This window comes from Salminus brasiliensis, chromosome 15 (genome assembly GCF_030463535.1).
Source record: "Salminus brasiliensis chromosome 15, fSalBra1.hap2, whole genome shotgun sequence".
NCBI classification, from domain to species: domain Eukaryota; kingdom Metazoa; phylum Chordata; class Actinopteri; order Characiformes; family Bryconidae; genus Salminus; species Salminus brasiliensis.
In genome coordinates this window covers 5062509-5073891 of record NC_132892.1, presented here as the reverse complement: position 1 = coordinate 5073891, position 11383 = coordinate 5062509, and the positions used below count along the sequence as shown (strand labels likewise).

Below are 11383 nucleotides of genomic sequence, written 5' to 3'. Positions count from 1 at the left end.
AATTTTAAAATATCATTTTATTTGCATAAATAATGTAAGAATTAAAGAAACACATTTTTCCCAATGTATTTTGTGTGACATTGTGGTTGGGTTGATCTAGACAGACCCTGTCTAACATGTTAATAATAAATGTTATAGTAGGAACCTGCATTATTTTTGTATTTTTGCATTATTATTATCTGGCTCCTCCAAAGGATAAAATCATTTCACTTCCTCTTTGTGATGTCATTTAAAGCAACAATACATTATTTATAGGCAAAACAAATTAGTGTGATTGTTATTTTTTTCTCCAAAAAAAGGTAAGATTTTTATTTTATAGTCTTATGTGAACAAATACAATCCCAAAAATAATAAATAGTATGTGACAAGAAATTGTATTTTCATATATATTAAGTCAACAAGAACAATTCAATACATAGATTTAAGCTCTGGAATTCACACATTGGTGAATTTCCTGTCTTTAATTCGTCTTATTAAACATTGCACAGAATGACTACAATACCTTTTCTGGGATACTGTTTGTTCTGGCATGGTGTTACACACATGGACAAAATTGTTGGTATCCGTCGGTTAATGAAACAAAAACCCACAATGGTCACAGCAATAACCTGAATCTGACAAATGTAATAATAAATAAAAATGCTATGAAAATTAACCAATGAAAGTCAGACATTGCTTCAACAAAAAGTCATGAAACAGGCCTGGGCAGAAATGATGGTACCCTTAACTTAATATTTTGTTGCACAACCTTTTGAGGCAATCACTGCAATTAAACAATTCCATCTCTCAGCAGGTATTTTGGCCTACTCCTTATACGCAAACTGCAGGACATTTCTCTCTAGAACCCCTTGATAGTCTTGAGATTTCATTGTGCCCTGCACAGACGCCCTGTGCCAGATGCAGCAAAGCAGCCCCAGAACATAACAGAGCCTCCTCCATGTTTCTCTGTAGGGACTGTGTTCTTTTCTTGATATGCTTCATTTTTCCATCTGTGAACATGGAGCTGATGTGCCTTGGCAAAAAAGTTACATTTTTGTCTCATCTGTCCATAGGACATTCTCCCAGAAGCTTTGGGGCTTGTCAACATTCCAGTCTGGCTTTTTTATGATTTGTTTTCATCAATGTTTGGCTCAAACAACGATGGATGGTGCGAGCTTGAAGTTCACCTTTAATCTCTTTAGAAGTTTTTCTGGGCTCTTTTGTTACCATTCGTAATATCCGTCTCTTTGATTTGTCATATTTTTTTTTGTCATCAATCAGTTTTCCTCCTGTGGCCACGTCCAGGAACACAGGAACATCAAGCTGCTTGGAGATGATCTCATAACCTTTACCTTTAACATGCTTGTCTATAATTTTCTTTCTAATCTCCTGAGACAACTCTTTTCTTTGCTTCGGCCCATGTTGAGTGTGGTACACACAAACACCACATTGACTACCTGTAGCCCTATATATAGGCCCACTGACTGATTACAAGATTGTAGACACCTGCGATGGTAATTAGTGGACACACCTTGGTTTAACATGTCCCTTTGGTCACATTATTTTCAGGGTTACCATCATTTCTGTTCAGGCCTGTTTTATGAGTTTATTTTCTTTTTTTATAATTCTGTTGGTTCAAAATCAATGCAATAATTATTCATTTTCATAGAATAATTATTTATTATTACTTTTGTCAGATTTAAGTTATTTTTGTGACCATTGTGGGTTTTTCTTTCATTAACTGAGGGGTACCAACTATTTTGTCCATGTGTGTACTCAAACACAACCATGAGGCCTTCTGCAGGCAGACAGGTGCGTAAAACAGATGAATATCCAGTGGCTCAAAGGTGGGTCTGATTGGTTAGATGATTGGGTGGAACCACAATTTTCATATAGTTCCGTTGCTTCTAGATTAAATTGGGATCTGGAATTTGACTTTGTTGAACATTTAAAAATGTATTAATTTATTGAATTCAATCATTTTTGTGTTGCTTTGGGGGGCAGAGCTTCAATGTGAAAACAAAAAGTAAACAGAAATTACTATTACTCAGTAACATTATCTTCATTGCAATTGAAATACAGCTTGTTATAATAAAAATAATAATAATAATAACAACAATGATAATAATAATAATACTAAGACTCCCTTTTACACACACACACATCTTGCAATACTTGTGGGGACCTTCCTTGACAATTATTAATATAGCTAATTAACACTACACCTAACACTAACCTTAACCTCAGTAACCAACAGTATGCCAATTCGTTATTTTAGTTTTTCCAACAAAAGAACCAGATTTTGGAAAAATGCATTTAAACTTGTGGGGACCACAAAAATGTTAGATATTTCTATACCTGTTGGGACATCTGTTAGAGAGGTGCTGCAAACACTGCATTGACCAAAATTACATTTCAACAACAATGGTGTCATTTAGCACCCCTATATTCAGTCTCAGCACCCCTAAAATAAGTTAAAGCCATTTTTTTGTTTGTGGTACCTCCAGTAAGTAGCACAAATAAGAATTTCCTTACTCTATCACTGAGCACCAACAGATCATTAGCAGTCATTAGCAGCTATGTTGTTATATTTAGTAATGAGTTAGCTAGGCATTGGCTAGGCATTAGGTGCTAGTAAATTTAGACCAACTGACTGATAGATCCCTATGTCTGGAACTACAGGCTAATAGAGTCCATAGGGACTGTGCATTTACCCTCATTATGAAGGGGCTTAGAAGAGAAATAACTAATCACTAGCCTGTCGAGAAGCTCTCCACAGTGTCTACACAGGTAACATGGTCAACCTCTCTCAGTAATTCAGAATCATAAATTCTATAAACTCAGCACTTGTCATTTCACCCACAGTCCACAGGTTGAGGAACGCTGTGTAAGCTAATAAGTGTCAATATATGGTAAAAGATTAACATGCTCTCTCACATACTGCTGGATGAACTTTCCCTCAAAGCCCAAAAAGTATTTATGTCAGTATGAACAGAAAGAAAGGGAACTATACCACCAGAGTTACCGTCAGAATAACACCCATGCTCTACAGGATCATTCAGGTAATGACTTTAACTGCTGTGTGTTTTTCTGTTCTCTTGATTTCATCGATTTGGGAGACTTGATTTGGTAAGCTGTGTCACTGTAGTAATATTAGCAATCATTTCAGTTATTCTTTAGTAATCAGACTAGTTTTTCTGAACATTTAGCTTTTAGAGTTTTTGGGAAATTAGTATTTTCTCAATCAGCAACAACATGAGATTTAAAAAACTTTTTTAGGTTTAGTAACCTTTTAGTTGCAATCCGAGCTGGCTACCAACATCAACAGATGTTGATATCTGGTTGATTGTAGGCTGTGATGTTAAGGGACATAACTTGTGTCAAGGGACATAACAGTGTCAAGATGCCAACATCAAATGCCAACATCAATTTGATGGCTTTAAGATGTTAAGCAACCAAAGATGTTAAGTGACCAACGTTTATCAAATGCCACTTGCCAATGTCATATTGACGTTGGAATTTGGTATTGCAATTAAGCATTTCATTTTGAGGTATAGTGACCACAATCTAACATCTGCTAAACTTCATTATGTCAAAAGCCACGCTCTCTAGTTCTAATGTTGTTAGACATTGATATGTTTTTGGTTATAAATCATGGTTTTAGGTAACCAAAATTGAACGTCTAATGTTGAAGCTCAATGTCAACTCCTTTTGATGGACCTGTGACTTTGATTTCCATCCACAATTTAACTTCTTTCTAACGATGGAGCTTGATGTCAACCCACTGTTGATTTTTGAGGGATTTTGTGACTTTGGTTTACAACCACAAGTTAACATCCATCAAATGTTGGATATTGATGTCAATCCTTTGTTGGGCTTTGACTGATATGTGAATTTGATATTTCATAATTAAACATCTGCACAATTCTTGGTTTTAGTATCAGCATGATTTTTAATTTTCAGCATAATGCAACGTCTATCTGACTATAAAGTCCAACATCATTGACATCCGTTCCTAGGGTTTATCTTTTGTTGCTAAACCTGTTTCTTTTTCCAAGTAGTTTTCTTGGTTTTCACCACTTTCTTTGAACCTCATTTGTCAGTTGTTTACTAAGTCTGCTTTCTCAACACATTTCTCCCTAGGTGCAAGAATGAATGGAAGCAAGGTCCTAGCATGTGCCCTGGTCTTAGCAAGCCTGCTGGTAGTGTCAATCCAGGGTGGAAACATCCTAGTCCTCCCTGTCGATGGAAGCCATTGGGTCAACATGAAAATCTTGATTGAGGCACTTCATGCCAAAGGACACAATATTACAGTCATAAGAGCAGCAGATAGCTGGTATGTTGCTGAAAAGTCCCCTCTCTACACTTCCATCACTATACCAAGCCCCGGGTTGTTTGATCAGGAATTCATGAAGAGTTACATAAACAAGCTCTTGGAAATCCGGAGGGAGGGCTCCATCTATGCTCGCGTGAAACTGGAGATGGAGATGTGGGGAAAATCTGATGACGTGTTTAATAAGGAAAAGGCAACGGTGATGAGCATTGTTGAGGATAAGGCATTAGTGCAGTCCATAAAAGATGCAAAATTTGACGTATGCCTTATTGACCCTGCTTTAATTAGTGGCGTCATCATAGGTCGCTTTCTGAAACTGCCTCTAGTCTTCAACGTTCGGTGGACAGTCCACACTGAAGGTCATTTTGTGATAGCACCTTCACCCCTTTCTTATGTTCCTGTGCCATATCAGGAGTTACCAGATCGCATGACCTTTTCCCAGAGAGTCCTGAACGTACTCATGTACTTGATTACAAATTTACAGATCAAGTATTATGTAGAATCAAATTACAATGAACTTTGTACTCACGTTTTAGGTCCAGGAGTAAACTACTTAGAAATTGTTCAAGGAGCAGATTTATGGCTCTTCAGAAGTGACTTTGTCTTTGAATTTCCAAGACCCACAATGCCGAACATTGTCTACATGAGCGGTTTTCAGTGTAAGCCACCAAAACCCCTTCCACAAGATCTTGAGGACTTTGTCCAGAGCTCTGGGGAACATGGTGTCATCATCATGTCTCTGGGCACCTTGATCGAGCAGCTTCCTCATGACATCGCTAATGCAATAGCTGAGGCCTTCGCAGAGCTTCCACAGAAAGTTATCTGGCGATACAAAGGGGAAAGACCATCCACCCTCGGGAACAATACCTTACTGGTGGACTGGATGCCTCAGAATGATCTCCTTGGTCACCCAAAGACCAAGGCCTTTGTGGCACATGGTGGGACTAACGGAGTCCAGGAAGCTATCTATCATGGGGTTCCACTTGTTGGTTTTGGGCTTGTCTGGGACCAGCCTGACAATCTTTCGAAAATGAAAGTGAGGGGAGCAGCTAAGATGGCTGACCTTGCAACTTTGGACAAGAACTCCTTCCTGGAAACTGTAAAGGCAGTTCTCCATGAGCCTTCATACCGGAAAAACATGCAACGACTCTCCAGACTCCATAAGGATGTACCTGTGAAGCCATTAGACAATGCTGTCTTCTGGATTGAGCATGTTATGAGGCATGGTGGTGCTCCTCATCTACGAACTGAGTCTTACAAGATGCCCTGGTATGCTTACCACTCTGTTGATGTCATGCTGTTTCTACTGTCTGTAGTTTCTGTAGTAGTGTTCATTGTGTACAGAGTTATCAGATATTGCTGCTGTAGGCTGTGTATGAGGAGAAAGACGACCAAACGAGATTGAGTGTTGGTTTTAGAAATCTCTTGTGCCCCCATTTTCACAGATTGCTTGTAGATACTTGGTGCTGAGCATGGGGGCAATACAAATGGTGAAGCACTCAATTAAATGTCATATTTTTGGCAAATAACATGATTAAACACAACTATTGCATAATTGGAGCCATTAACTTATGTATGATCAGACACAACCATCGTTATTCAATTCTGTACTCTGATTCAGTGTTGGGATTAGGCCTTAAAAGACTGAAAAAAACTTGGAAGTCAAATGAGACGGGAACATTTTATGAATTTCTTGGGCACTTTAAGTACTTTGATAAAAAATATACATTTTCTGTTTTGCAGAATGTGACAGGGTGGTAAATTTCCTAAAATGATGAAGTTCTTGACCACAGGAATTAATTTTTTTTCTTTGCATTAATATTGTAAGAATTATAGAAACCAAATATTTTCCCATGTATTTTGCGTGAGTGGGTGGTTGGGTTGATCTTGACAGACCCTGTCTAACATGTAAAAAAATAAATGTTAAAGAAAGTAAGAACATTATTTTTATTATATTATATTATTTTTGTTTCTGGCTCCTCCAAAGGCTAAAATCATGTCACTTTTATTTTATCATCTTATGTAGAAAGAGGACAAATATAGTCCTGAAAACAATAAAGGTTTGATAAAGAAAAATGACATTTATTTGGTGATGGTAAACACGGACATGTAAAAGTGGCCACGTACTGATTAAAACTGATCAGAAACAGTGTGTGTCTCTTTTAGAAATAGGATTTCCTTATGAATCAAACGTTGCGTCTGCAAATGGCACCCGTTTTGTAGAATGACTAAAATGCTTTTGCTGGGCCACTGTTTATTCTGAAATTCTGTTCAGATATCCAATGGCTTTTCATTCTTTGTTATTTTCTCTAGGTTGCTCTGATTGGTTGAATGATTTTTCTGGAACCACAACTTTCACATAGTGTCGTAGCTTCCAGATTGAATTAGGATCTGGAATTTGGAATCTGGAACATTTTAAAAATGTATTTATTTATTGGATTCAACCATTTCTGTGTTGCTTTTTCTTTAAAGAGTAACAACGCACCACAGTTGTCAATGTAAAAAAAAGAAAGTACTATTGCTCAGTGACCTTAACATTACTGCAATCGAAATACAACTTGATATAATAATTACAATAATAACAGTAATATTGGTCATAACATGCACACATGCCTTGACAAACCACCTTATCTTTGATTGCATGCATGCAGGCACACATACAAAGACTCTCACTTACACACACACACATCTTGCCTTACTTGTGAGGACCTTTCATTGCCAATTAGTATTATAGCCAATTAACCTTCACCTAACCCTAATCTTAACCTCAGTTACTAAAAGTAAGCCATTCCACGTTTTTCAACTGTGTCATTAAGCACCCCTATATTCATTCTCAGCACCCCTAAAATAAGTAAAAGCCATTTTTGTTTATTGTGGTGGCTCCAGTAATTGGCACAGATGATGATTTCCTTACTTTATCACTAACACCAACAGATCATTAGCAGTCATTAGCAGCTGTCCTCATGTTATGTTCATGTTTTTATCGTTAGGTATGAGTTAGCTTGGCTATCTGACACTTTTTTATCTGGCAAGCTAATATTGCAGACTGTGAATCAACTACTGTCCTCTATTTGATCTGGAGTGAGAGAGGTTAGCTGTTGTGCTATTGTCAGGCCAGTGTGTTGATAATAAAGCCAAGGTGAAAGACTAGTGCTGTGCTATAGATGATGCCCAACTACCAATTTGTCCGGATTGTGTGTTTGTGTTTGGTCAGCCAGTCAGCCATGGATATTCCATTGTTTTTCAAAAGAAATGAGCTAAATTATGGTGGATGATTACAGTAAATGAGAGTATGGTAAGAGCAAGGTAACATTTAGAAAATTAGAACATTTTACACATCACAAACAGTGTCATTGGTACTACAGACAAACATGATGACTTACAAGGTGTTTGAGTACTTTTGAACACAAGTAGGGTAGGGTTTTGGTTACTAACTAAATAAAACTGTCAGTGGTCCAGTTGTTAGAAAAATTAGACCAACTGACTGATGGACTAAATTATGGGTATATTGGAGCTTGATACCTAGGTCTGGAACTGTAGGCTAATAGAGTGCATAGGGACTGTGCATTTACCCTCATTATGAAGAGGCTCAAGGGAGAACTAACTACTCACTAACCTTGTGAGGGGATCTCCACACAGTTTCTACACAGGTAACAGGGTCACCCTCTCGCATTAATTTGAAATCATTAATTCTATCCATTTAATACTCATCATTTCACCCACAGTACACAGGTTGAGGAAGGCTGCTAAATCACTGTCATTAAATGGTAAAAGATTAACATGGGTAGTAAAGATCAAGGTCCCATGCTCTCTCACATACTGCTGGATGAACTTTTCCTCAAATCCCAAAAAGTATTTATGTCAGTATGAACAGAAAGAAAGGGAACTATACCACCAGAGTTACCGTCAGAATAACACCCATGCTTTACAGGTAATTAATTTATCTGCTGTGTTTTTGAGTTTTTCTGTTCTGATGATTTTATAGGTTTGGGAGACTTGATTTGGTGGGCAGTGACACTGCAGTAATGATACTAATCGTTTTAAGTTTATTCTATAGTAATCAGACTAGTTTTTAGGAAAATGTTGCTTTTAGAATGTTAGGAAAATTAGTATTTTCATAATCAGCAACAAAAACCTATTTTAGCTATTTATATCAGTTGCAGTCCAAGCTGGACACCACCGTCTATAGATGTTGAAACCTGGTCAATTGTAGGCTGTGATGTTAAGTGACCAAAATTGGTGTCAAGATAAAATTCAGTGTCAAGACAAAGTATTGTCAATGTCAGTATTTGTGGAATGCTGACGTTGACATTTTGTTGATTTTAAGATGCTAAGAAACCAAAGATGTTAACAAAACCCAATCTGCTTAGCTTTATGTTAAGATGCACACTATAAAATACTAACATTGTTGGTGTTAGGTGTTAGGTAACCAAAATTAAACGTATAATGTTGGAGCTTGATGTGAACTCAGTGTTGGCTTTCAATGGATCTGTGACTTTGATTACCATCCACAATCTAATATCTCTTTAACGATAGAGATTGATGTCAACCCACTGTTGGTTTTTAAAAGTTTATTTGACTTTGATTTCCTACCAAAATTCCGCATTTGTTAAATTTAGGAGACTGATTTTAACCCACAGTTGGTTTCTGAAAGTTTATTTGACTTTGATTTCTAAACATAATTCAGCATCTGTTAAATTTAGGAGATTGATTTTAACCCATTGTTGGTTTTTGAAAGTTTATTTAACTTTGATTTTCAACCAGAATTCAGCATCTGTTAAATTTAGGAGATTGATTTTAATCCACTTTTGGTTTCTGAAAGTTTATTTGACTTTGATTTTCAATCAAAATTTGGCATTTGTTAAATTTAGGAGATTGATTTTAACCCACTATTGTTTTTTTTTTTAAAGTTTGTTTGACTTTGATTTTCAATCAAAATTCAGCATCTGTTAAATTTAGGAGATTGATTTTAACCCATTGTTCTTTGAAAGTTTATTTGACTTTGATTTCCAAGCAAAATTCAGCATCTGTTAAATTTAGGAGATTGATTTAAACCCATTGTTGTTCTTTGAAAGTTTATTTGACTTTGATTACCAACCAAAATTCAGCATCTGTTAAAGTAAGGAGATTGATTTTAACCCACTGTTGTTCTTTGAAAGTTTGTTTGACTTTGATTTTCAATCAAAATTCAGCATCTGTTCAATTTAGAATATTGAATTTAACCTTCTGTTGTTCTTTGAAAGTTTATTTGACTTTGATTTCCAACCAAAATTCAACATCTGTCAAATGCTGCAGATTGATTTTAGGCCACTGTTGTTTTTTTAAAGGTTATTTGACTTTGATTTCCAACCAAATTTCAGCATCTGTTAAATTTAGGAGATTGATTTTAACCCACCTTTGGTTTTTGAAAGTTTATTTGACTTTGATTTTTAACCAAAATTCAGCATCTGTCAAATGTTGGAGATTGATTTTAACCTATTGTTGGTTTTTGAAAGTTTATTTGACTTTGATTTCCAATCAAAATTAAACATCTGTCAAATGTTGGAGATTGATTTTAACCCACCTTTGGTTTTTCAAAGTTTATTTGAATTTGATTTTCAATCAAAAATTTAACAGATGCTCTTTTGGTTGGAAATCAAACAGTGGCCTAAAATCAATCTCTAACATTTGACAGATGTTGAATTTGGATCAAATCAAAGTCAAATAAACTTTCAGAAACCAAACGTGGGTTAAAATCAATCTCCTAAATTTAACAGATGCTGCATTTTGGTTGGAAATCAAAGTCAAATAAATGTTCAAAAATCAACAATGGGTTAAAATCAATCTCCAACATTTGACAGATGTTGAATTTTGAATCGAAATCAAAATCAAATAAATTTTCAAAAACTAACAGTTTATTTGACTTTGATTTCCAAGCAAAATTCAGCATCTGTCAACTGTTGCGGATTGATTTTAGGCCACTGTTGTATTTTTTAAAGGTTATTTGACTTTGATTTCCAGCCAAAATTCAGCATCTGTTAAATTTAGGAGATTGATTTTAACCCACTATTTTTATTTTGAAAGTTTATTTGACTTTGATTTCCAACCAAAATTCAACATCTGTTAAATTTAGAAGATTGATTTTAATCCACTGTTGATTTTTGAAAGTTTACTTGACTTTGATTTCTAAACAAAATTCAACATCTGTCAAATATTGGAGATTGATTTTATACCACTGTTGGGTTTTTTTAAAGGTTATTTGAGGCTCCTGTAAGTAGCGAAGATGAGGATTTCTTTACTTCATCAATGAGCACCAACAGATTACAGTCATGAGCCCCTCATTAGGAAAAGATCCAAGGGAGAAATAACAACTCACTAGCCTGTCAAGAAAATCTCCATAGTTTCTACACAGGTAACATGGTCAGCCTCTCTCATTAATTTGAAATCATTAATACTATCCATTTAACACTTAACATTTTACCCACAGTCCACAGGTAGAGGAAGGCTGAGTAAGCAAAATCACTGTCAATATATGGTAAAAAATTAACATGGGTAATGAAGATCAAGGTCCCATGGTCTCTCGCATACTGCTGGATAAGTTTTCCCTCAAAGTATTTATGTCAGTATGAGCATAAGGGAAGGGAACTATACCACCAGCGTTACCGTCAGAATAACACCCATGCTCTACAGCGGCATCCAGGTAAGGACTTTAACTGCTGTGTTTGTGTGTTTTGCTGTTCTGTTGATTTCACCGATTTGGGAGACTTGATTTGCTGGACTGTGCCACTGTAGTAATGATACTAATTGTTTCAAGGTTATTCTGTAGTAATCAGACTAGTTTTTAGGGAAAGTTCGCTTTTAGGGTTTTTGGGAAATAAGTATTTTCTAAACAGCAACAAAGGGAGATTTTAAAAACTCAGTTTTGCAATTCTTTAGTTACAGTCCAAGCTGGCCATTAATGTCTATAGATGTTGAAATCTGGTTGATTGTAGGCTTTGATATTAAGTGACTAAATTTCAGACAAAGTAATGCCAACATCAATATAATGTAGAATACTCATGTTGATATTTTGTTGGCTTTAAGATGTTAAGA

General features: G+C 35.9%; 1 protein-coding gene and 1 pseudogene across 1 annotated transcript in view; one reads left to right on the top strand and one right to left on the bottom strand.

The window, feature by feature from the left end:
- Positions 1-11383, bottom strand: part of elfn1b (extracellular leucine-rich repeat and fibronectin type III domain containing 1b) — a 162352-nt gene that overhangs the window by 84694 nt on the left and 66275 nt on the right. The gene's annotated exons all lie outside the window — the stretch shown is intronic.
- LOC140535403 (UDP-glucuronosyltransferase 2C1 pseudogene) lies at positions 4131-6094 on the top strand (annotated as a pseudogene).